At 41.5% G+C, this 17219-nt stretch overlaps 2 protein-coding genes across 2 annotated transcripts in view; one reads left to right on the plus strand and one right to left on the minus strand.

The window, feature by feature from the left end:
- The window catches only part of LOC137261071 (ADP-ribosylation factor-like protein 1), a 382131-nt gene that overhangs the window by 259974 nt on the left and 104938 nt on the right, over positions 1-17219 (minus strand). The window lies entirely within an intron of this gene.
- LOC137261066 (lactadherin-like) overlaps positions 16262-17219 on the plus strand; it is a 257593-nt gene continuing 256635 nt past the window's right edge. The window contains exon 1 of the mRNA XM_067798729.1: positions 16262-16574. The gene's annotated coding sequence lies outside the window, so the exon portion shown is untranslated. The remainder of the gene's footprint in view (positions 16575-17219) is intronic.

A 17219-nucleotide genomic window follows, 5' to 3' on the forward strand; every position in this document is an offset into this window, starting at 1 on the left:
CATCTGTACAATGTTCGATTGGTGCTCCTAACTACATCTGTACAATGTTCGATTGGTTCTCCTTACTACATCTGTATAATGATCGAGGGATTCTCCTTACTACATCTGTAGAGTGTTTGATTGGTTCTCCTTACTACATCTGTAGAGTGTGTTTGATTGGTCCTTACTACATCTGTACAATGATCGAGGGATTCTCCTAACTAAATCTGTATAGTGTTTAATTGGTTCTCCTAACTATATCTGTACAATGATCGAGGGACTCTCCTAACCACATCTATACAATGTTCAAGGGACTCTCCTAACCACATCTATACAATGTTCAAGAGGTTCTCCTTACCACATCTATACAATGTTCAAGAGGTTCTCCTTACCACATCTATACAATGTTCAAGAGGTTCTCCTTACCATATCTATACAATGTTCAAGGGGTTCTCCTTACCACATCTATACAATGTTCAAGAGGTTCTCCTTATCACATCTATACAATGTTCAAGAGGTTCTCCTAACCACATCTATACAATGTTCAAGAGGTTCTCCTTACCACATCTATACAATGTTCAAGAGGTTCTCCTTACCACATCTATACAATGTTCAAGAGGTTCTCCTTACCACATCTATACAATGTTCAAGGGGTTCTCCTTACCACATCTATACAATGTTCAAGAGGTTCTCCTTACCATATCTATACAATGTTCAAGGGGTTCTCCTTACCACATCTATACAATGTTCAAGAGGTTCTCCTTACCATATCTATACAATGTTCAAGGGGTTCTCCTTACCACATCTATACAATGTTCAAGAGGTTCTCCTTACCACATCTATACAATGTTCAAGAGGTTCTCCTTACCACATCTATACAATGTTCAAGAGGTTCTCCTTACCATATCTATACAATGTTCCAGTTGCGTTGCTTACTACATCTGTACAGTGTTCTATGAGTTATGCTTAGTACATCTGTACAACGCCCTGTGTGTTCCTCTGACGTTTGTTCAACCCGTCTCTTCATCCCTATCACACACCCATGATACCCGGTATGCTTAATACCCAAATACCCTCCCTGGCATCACCGGTATGCCAGCGTCTTTCATGTGTCTCCCCGTGACCCTGAGTTGAGTGCTGCTTAATATTTTCGTCACGGCGCCGTGCAATGGTTTAGCCTCCCACTTGAAATTCCATAAACAAAGTCTTTACATTTTGAGATCCTGAAACTCGCTAAGACGCTTAAAGGGCATGTTATTAGATAACACATGGTATGACAATAAATTGTATGTAATGTTATGTACAAACCACCCATGTAATGCACACACGAAGAGCGGAGCCAGAACAGCTATGTCTGACATGTAGAACACACGGTAAGGGCGACATGACTTCATAACGAGGCCCCTACTTAGTATTTTCAATCATGGATGTGCAACTCGGTCAGCATATACCGTCAGAGCCTGTCTCTTATACAGATGTACTGGAGTGTCGATAGTTATAAGCTTATTTGAATACGGTTGAGGCCAGGGGTTTTAGGGTCTGAATGTTTGCATTATGGTTGAAAATGAGGTATTTTGATTGGCGTAAATCTTAAAAGCTTGCGTTACGATGATAGGGGTATCGGTATCTGCATTACGTAAAGAGTGGCATTTCGACTCGGTCATCACGTGACAGACAGCAAAAATATCATAAAGAGTGACAGCTTATCGTGTTTTTCACAGAGAATAGAGTGGTAGTTTTTTTCTTGTTTGTTTGTTTTGTGCTTGCTTATTTAATGTTTAGCATAAAATAACATTACTATGCGTATATGCGTATCATATATAAGTGAAAAAAGTTAATACCTTGTCCCATTTTTCGAGATGAGTCTCTCAGATAGGAAGGGATGGTATTGTGACTGAACTTTCTAGTGCATACATGCGGTATCTGTTGCATACTACCAAAGGAACAAAGGCTGAGTGAACACAGATCCAGTGACGAGGCTAATAATGCAGCTCTTTAAGCACTCAGAGTAAATCTAGCGATCATCATCATCATCATCATCATCATCGTCATCATCATCATCGTCATCGTCATCATCATCACCACCACCACCACCACAACAACAACAACAACAACATCGGGGGGTTAGAATAAAATCTATTCCCAAACAGTGAAACCAAGAAATGGCAGACATTCCGAAAAGAAAGTGTTTTATAGCTCCGTGTTAGGTCTAAAGGGTTCAGCTTCTGGGGTTTCACGTCAGCATTTAATATCGAGGCAGTAGACAAAGGGAGGCATTCTAGGGCTGCTGATTGTGTTTTTAAGGCAAGACATATTTATTTCCTTCTCATGTTACGGACAAGGTTCAATGATATTTTATAATATATAATTTTATAATACGTATACTCCCAACAAAACGTATTTGTTGAACGGAAAGTTTTCCCAAAGGGAGGAATAGGAAGCAAAGGTTATGAATTGTAAGAAAAAATGCATTTTTGTACAATGGGAGTACACGTTCCTGTGTAAACACAATATGGTTTTACAATTTTGTAAAATGTTTAATATTACAGAGAAAGAAACGCCTTCTATACGTCAAAAATTGCTATCAGTTTTATGCATTTCCTAGCTCGTAAGTTTTAAGATTGTGAAACACAGCTCACAACTCATACTGAGTGGTTCTGTACTCTTATTTGTGTTCCATATACATGTATGCGTTTAGTATCATGTTGTACAGACGTTATACGTAAATAAACACTTGTCTGTCTGTCTACAATAACTTCTAAAACAACGTGAAATCCTATCCTCACCCACGTTAGTTTCTGAAGAACGTAATCAGATAACATGATAAAAAATTATATGAATTAAACACGATCTGAAGGATACTGACGATCAGAAGTAAAAAAGCATTAATTTATTGTGGTCTTCATACATCACACCTACCATTGAGAGTTAGCTCCCCTGATGAGCACCTGTCCAATTCGGTGTCGAGAAGATTCACCATGAAACCTTCTGATGTCAGTTATCGTAAACTTTCAAGTATATTTATATAAACCCGCGCTATCGCAAACCAAACACCACTTATGGAATAGTTGCATAACGATCCTCTATTACAGAGCGTTAAGGAGCACAGGTCCTGCATAGATATTTGTTCGCGACATTATTGAAACTGTTGGCACACTGAGGACCCAAGCCTTGGAGATTTAACTATCACATCAAAGGGAAAGGAGAAGACAAATTTAATCATGGCGCACTCAAAGAATGCCAATACATAGATACTTGTGATTTTATTTAAGGGAATGTGCTTTTGAATTTTTGAAGACAATGTGTAACATCTGCCCATGTATAACCGCCCTTGATTGTTAAAAAATTTAAGGTACAATAATTTAGCCGTCCCCAATTCTCGAACGTTGAATGAAACTTTACTGGGCGATGTTTTCAGTGTGAATAGGATAATATGTGGATGGTCCCTGGTCGCGACAGATTCACTGAAGTTAATATTAGATAACACTCCACTTTGAGTGTATATGTCCGCTTGAACAATCAGTAATATTTTCACTGCTAAAGAAATTACTGGATTTAGTGGGACATTGTGATATATACCCTGCAGATAATACACGGTGTGTTGGCGTATACGTCTAAGTAGCCGATGCCTCAGGGGATTATATCTGATACTTCGAAATGAATCTCAATACTGATCTGTGATCAGAGCACTCGTTTCTTGATTATTAGATAATTAAATCATGACTCCTGGGATTCTTCACGGGCATATAGAAGTTGGGATTCACGTATAAGCCCAAATATTATGGTTGTTATCATTTTCTTTATTTTACACACGACGTTTCTGGGCTGTACGTTGCCCCCCGGTCACCCCAAGAGCCCAGAAACCTTGTGGGTTTTATACTCACACCATTTAGCACTTTTGAAAAAGTGTAAGCCTTGTAAGTTTAAAGTTGTAGTTTCGTCTTGATGTGTTATTCTCGGTCTCTTCCCCTGTTTAGTCCGAATAACATCTCTCTTTTATTTGTTTGTTTGTTTGTTTGTTTATTTATTTATTCTATAAATTGCTCTCTGGGCGTTGAGGTTGAGGTTGTGGTTGAGGTTGAGGTTGTGGTTGAGGTTGTGGTTGATGTTGATGTTGAGGTTGAGGTTGAGGTTGTGGTTTTGGTTGAGGTTGTGGTTGTGGGTGAGGTTGTGGTTGAGGTTGAGGTTGAGGTTGTGGTTGAGGTTGAATCCTTCAATCGTTACTCCTAGACTAATTCACTTGACAGAGTATTTAGTAGGTTGGTTCTATGGCGCCTAACGCCTTACCCAGCAATATCCCAGCTATACAAGCATGGATTGCTGAAAACCAATTCTAACCCGGATATTCACGGTTTCAGGGGTTTTAAATTTTGATGCTGAAACCAGTTAATTCAGTTGCTGGAGACGGCAAGGGTCAGTGTAATGTCCAGACCATACTGCACAAAGACGTGTAAACAACTAAACCTCTTTAATCCGGTTAATCTCTTTAAACCGCATATAAGATGAAGTATCTACACAGGATAAGACAAACTTTCGCGAGCAAACGAAACATCGCTTTCGTCACTCCAGAATTAACAGCGTCCGGTATTACGGTGTCCGTATTACACAGGATCCACTGTACAAAGTGCATTCCTTGTGTGCGGAGCGACCCATGATCCCACTTCAACAAACGTCTCAAATACCCATCTAATCCTGCAAGGAATGTCTAGTTAAGAAGGTGACTTTTACTCTCGTATTGATTTTAACAGAGACATGGGGCAGTTTCATGGCTTGTCTCAATTACCCTCTTAAATACACTTATAATGTTACTAAAACATTCTAAATGAAGAAAAAATCCGCGCGGTATTCTTTGCGACGTCACGATCTCGTCTGGGGGTTCATGCCGACCCGCCTACCTAATGTGGTACAACGAGTGTACGCTCTGTCAGTGGGGGAGTCTCTCAGTCGGCATGGACCTTGCGTGTCTTCCACTGTACATTGTTGAGGGCCAGTGCAGTTGTACAGTGCATATGGAATGACGAGAGCTCTTTAGACTCATTAGAAATATCAAATTTAGCTTTTGAAATGAAGCATGAATTTTAATAGACTACGTGTTCGGTCCTCCTTATCAATATTAAATCACGAGGAACACATTAAAATTGTTGAATGTCAATTTTTTAATTCAAAATTGAAATAACGTGTGGGAATCGTCAGATTTGTTATTGTTTTTAGGGTATTAAAGACTCACATGATTATATTGCTTAATATGTGAGTGAAAGGGGTAGATTGATAAAATTTTAAGTGGCAATCAAACTTTGAACAAATCCGTCCAAATATACTCATGTTGAAATATAAACCTAATGCCTATCGATGTGAACAAACAAGTACAACACAATTTTAAAAGTTTTCTTAGTTTTAACCATACCACCGAAATACGTACGAAACTGTATCCAGTTTTTTTAAAACCGCGTCAAAAGACTTTGGCCTGCTCGGTATTTTGGTATTCACATTGTATTCACAACAACTTGATTCGAAAGGCATTGTTACTGTTTTACACTCATTTTACGATGATAAAATACAGCATATAAGTATTCCTGTCTTGTTTGAAATTATATCTTACATTTCTGGGATTGCAATTTAGCTTCTTGAAATTTAGTTGTTTAACTGAAGTGGCACAAACTGAAGGTCACTCAAACATCTAATGAGTGTGAGTGAGTTTAGTTTTACACCGCACTCAGTAATATTCTAGCTATGTGACGGCGGTCTGTAAACACTCGAGTCTAGACCGGACAATCCAGTGATCAACAACATGAGCACCTTTCTGCGCAATTGGGAACCGATGACATGTGTCAACCAAGTCAGCGAGCCCATTAGTCGCCTCTTACGACAAGCATAGTCGCCTTTATATGACAAGCAGGAGTTGCTGAAGACCTATTCTACCCCGGCACCTTCACGGGTCTCTCAAAAATCTAAACACTCTAAGGACCTTAGTGCCGGTATCAGTGTTTGTTATCGTAAAATAATTTAGGCTTATGACAAGGATCTAGTGACTTTTATACCCAATGTTAAATATTTCGTACGTGTTTAATTAAGCTATGACTGAAACATCAGTTTCGGACTTATTTTCAGTTTTAATATTCCACCAGAAATCGTGAAATAATTTCTAATCTTAAGTTCATAAGTACTCATAAACAAACCCTGTATTTCTCTGTGCACAGAAGGGTAAATGGCATTTCTAGAACAGTTTTTAGATGAATGTCGTTGTGACTCCTAATTGTTGACTAAACCTGTGTTGAAAGGAATTTATTTTTTCCGTGCCTTACGTTCAAAGATAAGATTATGCGATTACGTCGGGTTTCTTTTGTTTGTTTGGGCCTTTTTTAATTTTAACATTTACAATAAAGTTATGTTTTGAGAAACAAAACCATCTCCCTTCTTAATATTGAAAATGTGGACTTACACTGCGATATATACAGTAACGGATTATCATAAGTCTGACGCTAACAGCCGTTGCTATATCACAAGTCATGGCTAATAATTCCTACATTGCACTGAAGGAAGAGTATTCCACGGGACAACCGAACAAAGTCTTTGATTTGTCCATATGCAAGGCGCAAGCTGCGAGATAGACACAAACACGCACAGGGATATTTGTTATCTCACTAAGAAACTTTCCGATCCTGCTTTTACAGATAAACCTTCGAGATAAGACATATTTGAAGTGAAAGTTATTCGCAGGGCACTCGTTCATACAGACAAGATTCACTCGAGGGTTTCAATGGGTCCTATATCTAGAGTGATCTCCCTTTGTAAATTTTACGTGTAGTGACAGTGACGCATCAGGCATATCCGTTGAGAACTTGAGCCCAATTTAGGGAGATGCAGGTGAGATTCATAGATACGGGTATGTTTGTATATTTGGAATCAGGAGATGAACGTACTCACGTTTGGTCAATAAAACAAGGTAACCAGCCAATCATGATTACCGTCGTCTCATATCAAACACTCATAAGAGTTATCACCCTTGATTGGCTTTATTGACGTCATAAATAATACTGGTAGGTGTTATGAGGCAGTGTTATACGATCTGCAACAATGTTTCACCCGTAGTGCAATGCACTAGTAGAGTTATAGCAGTGCTGTGCTATATTTAGACAGAGGGCTTGTTGATTTGTTGTTAACGCCATATTCCAGTTATATGGCGGCGGTCAACCAAATAGTGGCTTGTCAACCATATCAGCGAGCTAGACCAGTCGATCATCTTACGGGTTAGTCGCCTCTTACAACAAACATCGGTTACTGAAAACCATTTCTAACCCTGATCTTGATACAGGTCTTCGAACCCACTTGATACACACCTAGAATATTGCTGACTACGTCCAAAGTTCGTTGTTTCACGCCGCACTCAGCAAGCGGTGACAGCGTTGTATCTAACCCCGAAGTACCGGGCTTGTATCCACATTGGGCAGTCTGTGGTATCACACTTCCCCACCTCCTAGCCACCCTTCTGATACAACGTGAATAACGCAATCTCCCTCCCTCACTCACTCACCCACACAAACTTTAGCCCTTTTCATTCTGATCACCACTTCTAATCTATGGAATCTTAGAAGGGACATAGTCGCATTGTAGCCCCCACAGAAACAAGCACAAGGTATCGAAACAAACCAAACAATGGACATTTGTAGCAATGTCGCTGTATCACACTGTCGCGCTTTGAGTAATATGTTTTCTACCATGAGGTGACAATGTGTGATAGCGACAGTATTCAAGGTCATAGGTCGTTAATTTTGACACCTTTTCCTTGTTTTCGCAACAGCAACAACGCGACAATGTCCTCTCTAGGATTACATAAACATCCAGTGCTTCACGAGGCCTTTGGAGGGGATAGTCTTGCTTGGCACAAGGTGACACTGTCCTACGTACTGATACGGGAGGGTCGTAGCTTTAATCATTTGAATTACATTTGCCAAATTCCGGTTACATTGTGGTCAGAGGTCCTCGGTCAAGCTGCCGAGGTAGGTGAGGGGCTCACATTGTCAACCATCAAGATATATCGCCAACGTGCTGTTTACCTCTAGTGATGTCAAATCTCGCACGCTGGACTGCTATTTACTCGGGAGCGGGCCCTCAAAGGTGTATATCGAGGATAAATACACGGTGCTGGCGTGGCACCTTCCTGTCCAAATGTCCCCACCTCTCGTCTACTGTCCAGACTGTAGCCAGTCTGCTTGCAGTGTGAGTCTCCCACAACCCTCACTTCCCGAGTATAGGCTGTAGCCAGTCCCTACCTGCAGTGTGACCTTTACTCCGGTAGTGACTGTAGTAGTGGCATCTCCTCTATGTAGACTGTAGCAATGTCCTTCCCGGGACGGATACAGCTTTTTGAGAAAGGGAATGGGTAGGCTGGGGGTGCGCACACCATTGAAAATAGGGGGTGTACACTTCATAATCCACTAGTGTTTAGTGTTTCAAATTTCTGGACAAGGTGGTGGTGGTGGTGGTGGGGGTGGTGGTGGGGGTGGGTGGGGGTTGGGGGTGGGGGGTGGGGGTGGAGTGTAACTGCACCAACAGGGTTTCCAAAACAGGTCTTACTCGTTGTACCCATTGCTGGATTCGAACCCACAGGTTGGCGGGACAATGCTTTGCCCTCGAGGCTATAACCATGAAACCCAAAGAACAGCATCATCAATATATATTGTTGTGCTCCTGATTTTATTTCCAATGGCTACCCATATAGATTGGTGTGCAACGTAAGTAAACAATTTATGTCATATCGTTTTAGTAATTTAAGAAGCAGGGTCTAGATTTTCGAAGCGCTCTTAGCGCTAAGATAGTCGTAAGTGCCATTCGTTAACATTAACTTACGAATATCTTAGCACTAAGAGAGCTTTGAAAATCTAGGCCCAGCATTATATAACAAAGTGAGAGTTTCATGATATCCCAAAGCCCCAGGGTCGCGTTTCACAAAGCGATCGTGGCCCTATGACGGTCGTAACTCCCATACTTTAAGATAGACTTACTACCGTGTATGCGCTACGATCGGTTTGTGAATCCGGGGCCCAGCTGTGTACATTCTTTTGTAAGTCGGTTCAGTCGAAATTGTCCAATGACTGAACATCACTTGGCGTGAACTCAACACGTCATTCCTTATTCCGAGTTTCGCCCCCACATTAAATAGAAACGCAGTATTGTTCAAAGCAGCCTTTAACTTAACTCACTCACTCACTCACTCACTCACTCACTCACTCGACGGTCAAAACGTTATGACATTATTCACTTTGGTAGGCATTTGAAAATGGATACGTCATATCTCCCATACAAGATACTCCTCAGTCGACTGCTCAGCTTTCACCATGGTTGTTCACAAAATCAACAAGGTTTTGTACCAGATATCTACAGACTGTGTGGAAAGAATGCCTTAATGGATCATATCAGGCCCCTTCTCGACAACGGCGATTTCCCATACTATACCTTATAGAAAAAGAAAGTAAAATCTGCAGTGTTCGGCTTTCAATCGAGATCTTGGACTGAGTGGATCCATAACGACCCAGATCTCCAGGAATTCAAGCAAATTCACTCCCCATCATCAGTTCACCCAGGTTGGGTAGCCGTGCAGAAGAATCCAATCCTTAGGCATTCTGTGGAGTATTTTATGAAATTGTCTCCGTTTACCAACTGCTAAAATCTGAAAAGTATCTGTGCGAACACTGTGGTAGCTTCTTTTCAGATTGTCCCATGCGAATATACATACATCTGAAGTGTGGGATGATCTATGGTGTGAACTATGGTGTGTTTTTCTTCACAATATGTCTGATGGCACTAAATTTATTAGCCTGTAATCCTAACTTCACTTTAAGTGAAAATGATTGATCACAATTCACTCTTACACAAACTCTCCACCAGTACTAAGGGAACGACAGAACCGAGTGAGTGTCTCCCTACTTCTGATGTAATCATATGATCTTCGTATGTATTTCTGATGTGATTTCTCTTCGCATTGGAGGATAATAAAAGTATATATAATGTGTCATGAATGAGTGAGTGTGTATGTTTTTCACCGCTCTTAACAAAATTCCAGCAATATCACGGCAGGGGAAACCAGAAATGGACTTCACCAATTGTACCCTTGTTGGGAATCGAACCCGGGTCTTCAGCGTGACGAGAGAACGCTTTAACCATTAGGGTGCCCCACCGCCCCTCCCCAAGAAGCACCCACACATGTTCTGATGTCCGAAAAACTTTCATTATCGTTGAAAACCGCAACGGCCTTATATCTGTAGCAATGCGATATATACCTTCCTTTTTTTCAAAATATATTTGCTATATGTTATGTCTCAGTCTACCCTTGGCCTGATACACAGGTAGTGCTGCGAGTTCCTCCCGCGTCTAGCTACGTCACTGTAGGTAAGGCATGCTGGCTGTCGACCTCGATCGACGATTGGTCCGACTCGAGCGCCAAAATGCCCATGTTCGCGCGCTGGGTGCATATATCACCATTACTGAGCGCTCTTCTCTGCCACTGTGGTCAATCGGAACAATTCCACAAACAACTTATTCGCTCGTTGCTTTTGTCGAGTGCACAGACATTCCGGACGTTCCCGAGGTTTCCCGAATGCACACCGTATCAGCGACCCCTTTCGACAGCAGATCTGTATCCGTCGAGACAATCAACTACTCCGGTATTCAGCCATTGTGGGAGAGTTATAAGTCTGTCGTTGTGCACAGGCCGATTGCTGCAAATGAGAAATTAAAGGACTTTATCAGTCAAATCTTTTCCAAATATTCCGCGGGGTTACGGCAATACTGCACCATCGTCTTTTTTTCCCTGACGATGAACATAAAGTGCGTTTTGATAGTAGTTATACGACATCGGGTGGTATGTAAATCTGACATTGATAGCAACTTACGACTTCCAAGTCAGTTTGGTATTTAGTTTATACCCGTTCGCCATACTTGGAACCTGCTACTGAAGATTATGTCCTAATGCGAGCTGATTTATTTGTGATTGAGCGTCAGGAGTACCTGCCTCGATCCGCGCGCTTCTTGACTGCGGGGTCCTGTGGTGTGGTAGTCATATGCACTAGGTCATGGCCTCTGACTCCTCGAATGTGAATATGTGACTCCTCAGTGATCTCTCACTCCTCCATTGGTGATCTCTCACTCCTCCATTGATGATCTCTCACTCCTCAGTTAGTGATCTCTCACTCCTAAAGCGATGATCTCTGACTTCTTTGTTTGTGATCTCTGACTCCCCTGTGATCCGATAGCAATCTCTGACTGCTGTAGTGCTGATTTCTGACTCCTCAAGTGGTGATATCTGACTCCTCTAACAGTGATCTCTGACTTCTCAAGTAGTGATCTCTGACTCATCAGATGGTGATCTATGACTATTCTAGTGATGATCTCTGACTCCTGTAATAGTGATTTCTGACTCCCCTCGAGGTGATATCCGACTCCTCTAGTGGTGATCTCTGACACCTCTGTTAGAGATCTCTGACTCCTGAAATAGTGAATTTTGACTTAGTGATCTGTTAGTGACTTCAAATAGTGATAGTGACCCCTGAAGTTGTGTTCTATGACTTCTCTGTTAGTGATCTCTCACTCCTCAGTAGGTAGCCCTTGTCTCCTCAAATAATGATACCCGGCTTTTCGACTTGTCTCAGTAACATCCTCACTTGTAACTTGCTGAATCGGACATGTTTTCACCAAATATACTTTCACAGATGTTACCCGGCCTGAGTGTGAGTTCGTAAGTGGGTGAGTTTGGTTTTACGCCGCTTTCAGCAATATCACGGCGGGTTGACACCACAAGATCTTGTGATCTCCTTTGGACAAACTCCTCACACAGCTAAGATCTAAACAGACAGGTATGACGTCCATGTTACATCCTATATGTAATGTTACTGTCATGTAATCACTGATAAGTGTCCTAGACTGTGCACTAACAGGTGTCTGTTCTGTTATATCTGATAAGTGACTTGACTGTATACTAGCAGGTGTCTGTTCTCTATTAAATCTGATAATTGTCATAGACTGTACATTAGCAGGTGACTCATCATTGTTATAATGTGACAAGTGTCCTTAGGGTATACTAGCAGGTCTCTGTTCACAGTTACACTAGCAGGTGTCTGTTCATTGTTATAATGTGACAAGTGTCCTTAGGGTATACTAGCAGGTCTCTGTTCACAGTTACATTAGCAGGTGTCTGTTCATTGTTATAATGTGACAAGTGTCCTAAGGGTATACTAGCAGGTCTCTGTTCACAGTTACATTAGCAGGTGACTCTTCATTGTTATAATGTGACAAGTGTCCTAAGGGTATACTAGCAGGTGTCTGTTCACTGTTACACTAGCAGGTGTCTGTTCATTGTTATAATGTGACAAGTGTCCTGAGGGTATACTAGCAGGTCTCTGTTCACAGTTACACTAGCAGGTGTCTGTTCATTGTTATAATGTGACAAGTGTCCTAAGGGTATACTAGCAGGTCTCTGTTCACAGTTACATTAGCAGGTGACTCTTCATTGTTATAATGTGACAAGTGTCCTAAGCGTATACTAGCAGGTCTCTGTTCACAGTTACACTAGCAGGTGTCTGTTCATTGTTATAATGTGACAAGTGTCCTAAGGGTATACTAGCAGGTCTCTGTTCACAGTGACACTAGCAGGTGTCTGTTCATTGTTATAATGTGACAAGTGTCCTAAGGGTATACTAGCAGGTCTCTGTTCACAGTGACACTAGCAGGTGTCTGTTCATTGTTATAATGTGACAAGTGTCCTAAGGGTATACTAGCAGGTCTCTGTTCACAGTGACACTAGCAGGTGTATGTTCATTGTTATAATGTGACAAGTGTCCTTAGGGTATACTAGCAGGTCTCTGTTCACAGTTACACTAGCAGGTGACTCTTCATTGTTATAATGTGACAAGTGTCCTTAGGGTATACTAGCAGGTCTCTGTTCACAGTTACACTAGCAGGTGTCTGTTCATTGTTATAATGTGACAAGTGTCCTAAGGGTATACTAGCAGGTCTCTGTTCACAGTTACACTAGCAGGTGTCTGTTCATTGTTGTAATGTGACAAGTGTCCTAAGGGTATACTAGCAGGTCTCTGTTCACAGTGACACTAGCAGGTGTCTGTTCATTGTTGTAATGTGACAAATGTCCTAAGGGTATACTAGCAGGTGTCTGTTCACTGTTACACTAGCAGGTGTCTGTTCATTGTTATAATGTGACAAGTGTCCTAAGGGTATACTAGCAGGTCTCTGTTCACAGTTACACTAGCAGGTGTCTGTTCATTGTTATAATGTGACAAGTGTCCTAAGGGTATACTAGCAGGTGTCTGTTCACTGTTACACTAGCAGGTGTCTGTTCATTGTTATAATGTGACAAGTGTCCTAAGGGTATACTAGCAGGTCTCTGTTCACTGTTACACTAGCAGGTGTCTGTTCATTGTTATAATGTGACAAGTGTCCTAAGGGTATACTAGCAGGTGTCTGTTCACAGTTACACTAGCAGGTGTCTGTTCATTGTTATAATGTGACAAGTGTCCTAAGGGTATACTAGCAGGTCTCTGTTCACAGTTACACTAGCAGGTGTCTGTTTATTGTTATAATGTGACAAGTGTCCTAAGGGTATACTAGCAGGTGTCTGTTCACTGTTACACTAGCAGGTGTCCCTTCACAGTTACACTAGCTGGTGTCTGTTCATTGTTATATCTGGTGAGTGTCGTAAGGGTACACTAGACGGTGTCTGTTCCCTGGTACACTAGTAGGTGTCTATTCATTGTTATATCTGATAGTTGTCCTAGATTGTGCACTAGCAAGTGTCTGTTCATTGATATATCTGATAATTGTCCTACTGTTACACTAGCAGGTGTCTTTTCTCTGTTATGTCTTGTAAATGTTATAGATTGAACACTAGCAAGTGTCTCTTCACACACTGTACCCATGTGGGAAATCGAACGCTTTAACCACTAGCCTACCCCACTAGAGGAGGGAGATGAGGCGTATTCCTTCTACATCACGATGTGGGTTCAGGTATGGGACAAGGTTTGGTTGTAAGGTAATTGTTTATCATCGCACACTGCAATAATTCACCTGTAACGGCGGTCTGTAAATAATCGAATTTGGACCAGGCAATCCAATGACTGATTTCCGCAGAATCGATCTGCACAAATTAAATGCAAACCCATGCAAGAACCAACTACAAATGATGCTAAGAGTGATACCATGTGGTGCAGATAGTGATATCAATTGATGCAAAGAGTGATATCTACTGATATAGATATAGCTGCCAGAAGGGTAGTTAAACAACAACTGAATGCCGTTTCGCCAGTTTTGTTCAAGACAGAGTACGTTAATTATTGAAGTTGCCAAATGAACACAAAACAAGTATTCTTGTAATCAAAAACAAGTATTCTTTTAATCAACACAAGCGTATGAAGGCCGAAACGGGACAACGCCTTATCAACGTCAGTAACAGCAAAAGTGAAGGCGATACTACGAGACGAGAAAGCGTTAACAGGAGACGAAAGGCGCTGTTTTCTCGCTCCCCAATACCTTCTTGTCACGTCTGTCCCGTATCAGTCGCACATGCCGATGCCGTCATGCCATATATAAGCTTCCCTCCCGACCCCCAACCTGTCCCCAGTCCCCAGACCAAACTGAAACTACTATGCACCTGAGTTGACCTTCCACCTGGACACCGAGGAAGTTCCGGAACTGACCTCTGTCATAACGAAGGCTGTACGGAGCTGACTGACCGCTGTCCAGATATAAACTCCATATCACGTGTACATCTACTGATAGTTGTACCTTGATGATGGCAAGATCGTGATCAGGACAATGATGACTGCGGCCAGTTATTATTCTACTCTCTTTTCAGAAAAGGTGTCAAACGATACCTTGATTAACATTTTCAAGTAATTTCTTTATGATTAAAATGTCGAGGTTAGGGCCTACATGAGGTGTCACTTTGCATTGGAGGAGAGATCTGTCACATGACAGCAGAACTGATGTAAATTATGAACTACATTCAAGATGGGCACTTTAACATGAGCTGTATCGTGTGTGATTGCGACCACTGTGAGTGATATTATTCTAATAATTATATAATGTATATACAATTAAATATACATGAAATTTGCTTTTGGTTTGGGTTTTTTTTCATAATGTTATGTGATGATATGTCCTGGTCGGATGTCTCGAAGTTCGGAAAACTCGATATTTGTTCTTGTTCCTATCAATATCGAGACAACGGTGCTCGACTGTACATACGTCTTCCACACGACTGTACTCTCGTTTGACGTTTGGTCTTCACTCTCTGAAGGTTCATACGCCAATGACTTTATACGAAATGAGAGTCAGTTCCTCTGTGTCTACAGTCTAAAATGCAGTCACGAAGTTTGAACAAATGTTCTCGTATGGAATGTAAAGCAATACATTAATGCGCCCGATTCAGCTTTAGTTGAAACCTGCTCGCTGCTTGACTGGATTGGCTGGTTGGTTTGTTGTAATAACGCCACAGACGTCAATATTCCAACTGTATGACAGTGCTCTGTAAATAGTCGAGTCTGGACCAGACAACCCCGTGATCAACAGCATGAGCATCGATCTACACAGTTGGGATACAATGACATGTGTCTGTCACGTCAGCGAGACTGACTACCAATAGCATCTGCAGCAACCCATGCTTGTCGTGAGAGGTGACTAACGGGACCGGGTGGTCAGGCTCGCTGACTTGGTTGACACATGTCATCGGTTCCTAATTGCGCAGACTGATGTTCATGTTGTTGATCACTGGATTGTCTGGTCCAGACCCGAATATTTGCAGACCGCCGCCATATATCTGGAATATTGCTAAGTGTACTCAACTAAACTCAGTCACCCTCTCCTCTTTTTATAATATTTGCTTTTGGCACAAACAATGGCTGTCAGACAAGTATATTTATGTTTGGGGAACTGTACACTCTGAAAGTTGCCTGTACGTTTAGGTAGCCCCTGTGAAACACAAGTACAGATGTTCAGCTCGAGTGGAAATCGATATTTCACTTGTCACCGCATTGTTTTGTATTTACCATAATAAATTCCAAAGACGCCAGTTCTTTCATACTCAACAGTGTTCCTCCCGACGTGTGATGTATTAATAAGGGCGGCGTGTCGCCATACCTACAGCTGTCCCTTTAAGTCCAAGTATCGTCTGGCCACTCCGGGAGCAGACGCCCCATGCGAGCAGACGACAGGTGGCAATGACAGTCTCATAGTTAGAGAGTTGCATCAGGGTACAATATCTACTACTAATACGTTGACGGAGTGCGGCAAGCGAGTCTCGCGACAGGCAGACGACACTCTGCTTAGGGGACGACACTTTGTCAGAAAGGCGGGAAGTGGTTCTGTACACGAACAGTCAATATCTAATCAGCACACAAACAGTGGATGGATTTTAAAATCGTGTAGAAGAGGATATATATTTGTGAATCTTCTGACTGGTGTTTACTATTTCCTGGATTTTGTGTCAAGTCAACCAGGACGCCCGGAGTGGTGTAAGAAAAACTGGTCGGACTTTTTTTCTACTTGGAATTCGCCTTCTTACGAACTCAACTTCTCTAGCAAGATACAAGGTAAGATAGAACAATTATTGCTTCACGTAAAAAATATTTCTTGCAACCATCACAGAATATATTTTAAGCGCCTGTGACAAAGAGGATTTGGTGCAAAATCAAGAAACGAATGACAATATCTTATACGTATTCTTGAATCAGGCCCAGAGGGCGTGCTTCAAAGTTTAAACATTTACTATCGTATGAATATTAACAAAGACTTCTGGTGGAGAAATATATCGCATGTTGTTCTATGATACATTCTCACTAGGAACTTGAGAACATGTTCATTTTGAATAACAATACAGCAAATAAGTCCGTTGCATATCTAAATCATCTTCTTTCCGATGGCGTTTCCTTATAACTAAGCACAAATTTCAAATTCGTTTCATCCACATCGAAACAGACTTTTCTGTACACAGCCGCAGTAGACCATAACTGGAACATGAAACGTTTACCCACCCTGTCGACTAAGTAAAGACTCGTGTGTGACTTTTGTCACATCGATACAGGTCATAACGCTACATGATTTATACACGATGCAACTAATTATAGGATTTACACCATTAGCCCTGACAATGGTACAACTGCCATTGTATAATGAACGTTAAAACACAGGACGCCATTGGGCCAAGTACGTGATGATATCTCTATCGTCGCCTAAAG

Source organism: Haliotis asinina, chromosome 14 (assembly GCF_037392515.1).
Source record: "Haliotis asinina isolate JCU_RB_2024 chromosome 14, JCU_Hal_asi_v2, whole genome shotgun sequence".
NCBI lineage: Eukaryota > Metazoa > Mollusca > Gastropoda > Lepetellida > Haliotidae > Haliotis > Haliotis asinina.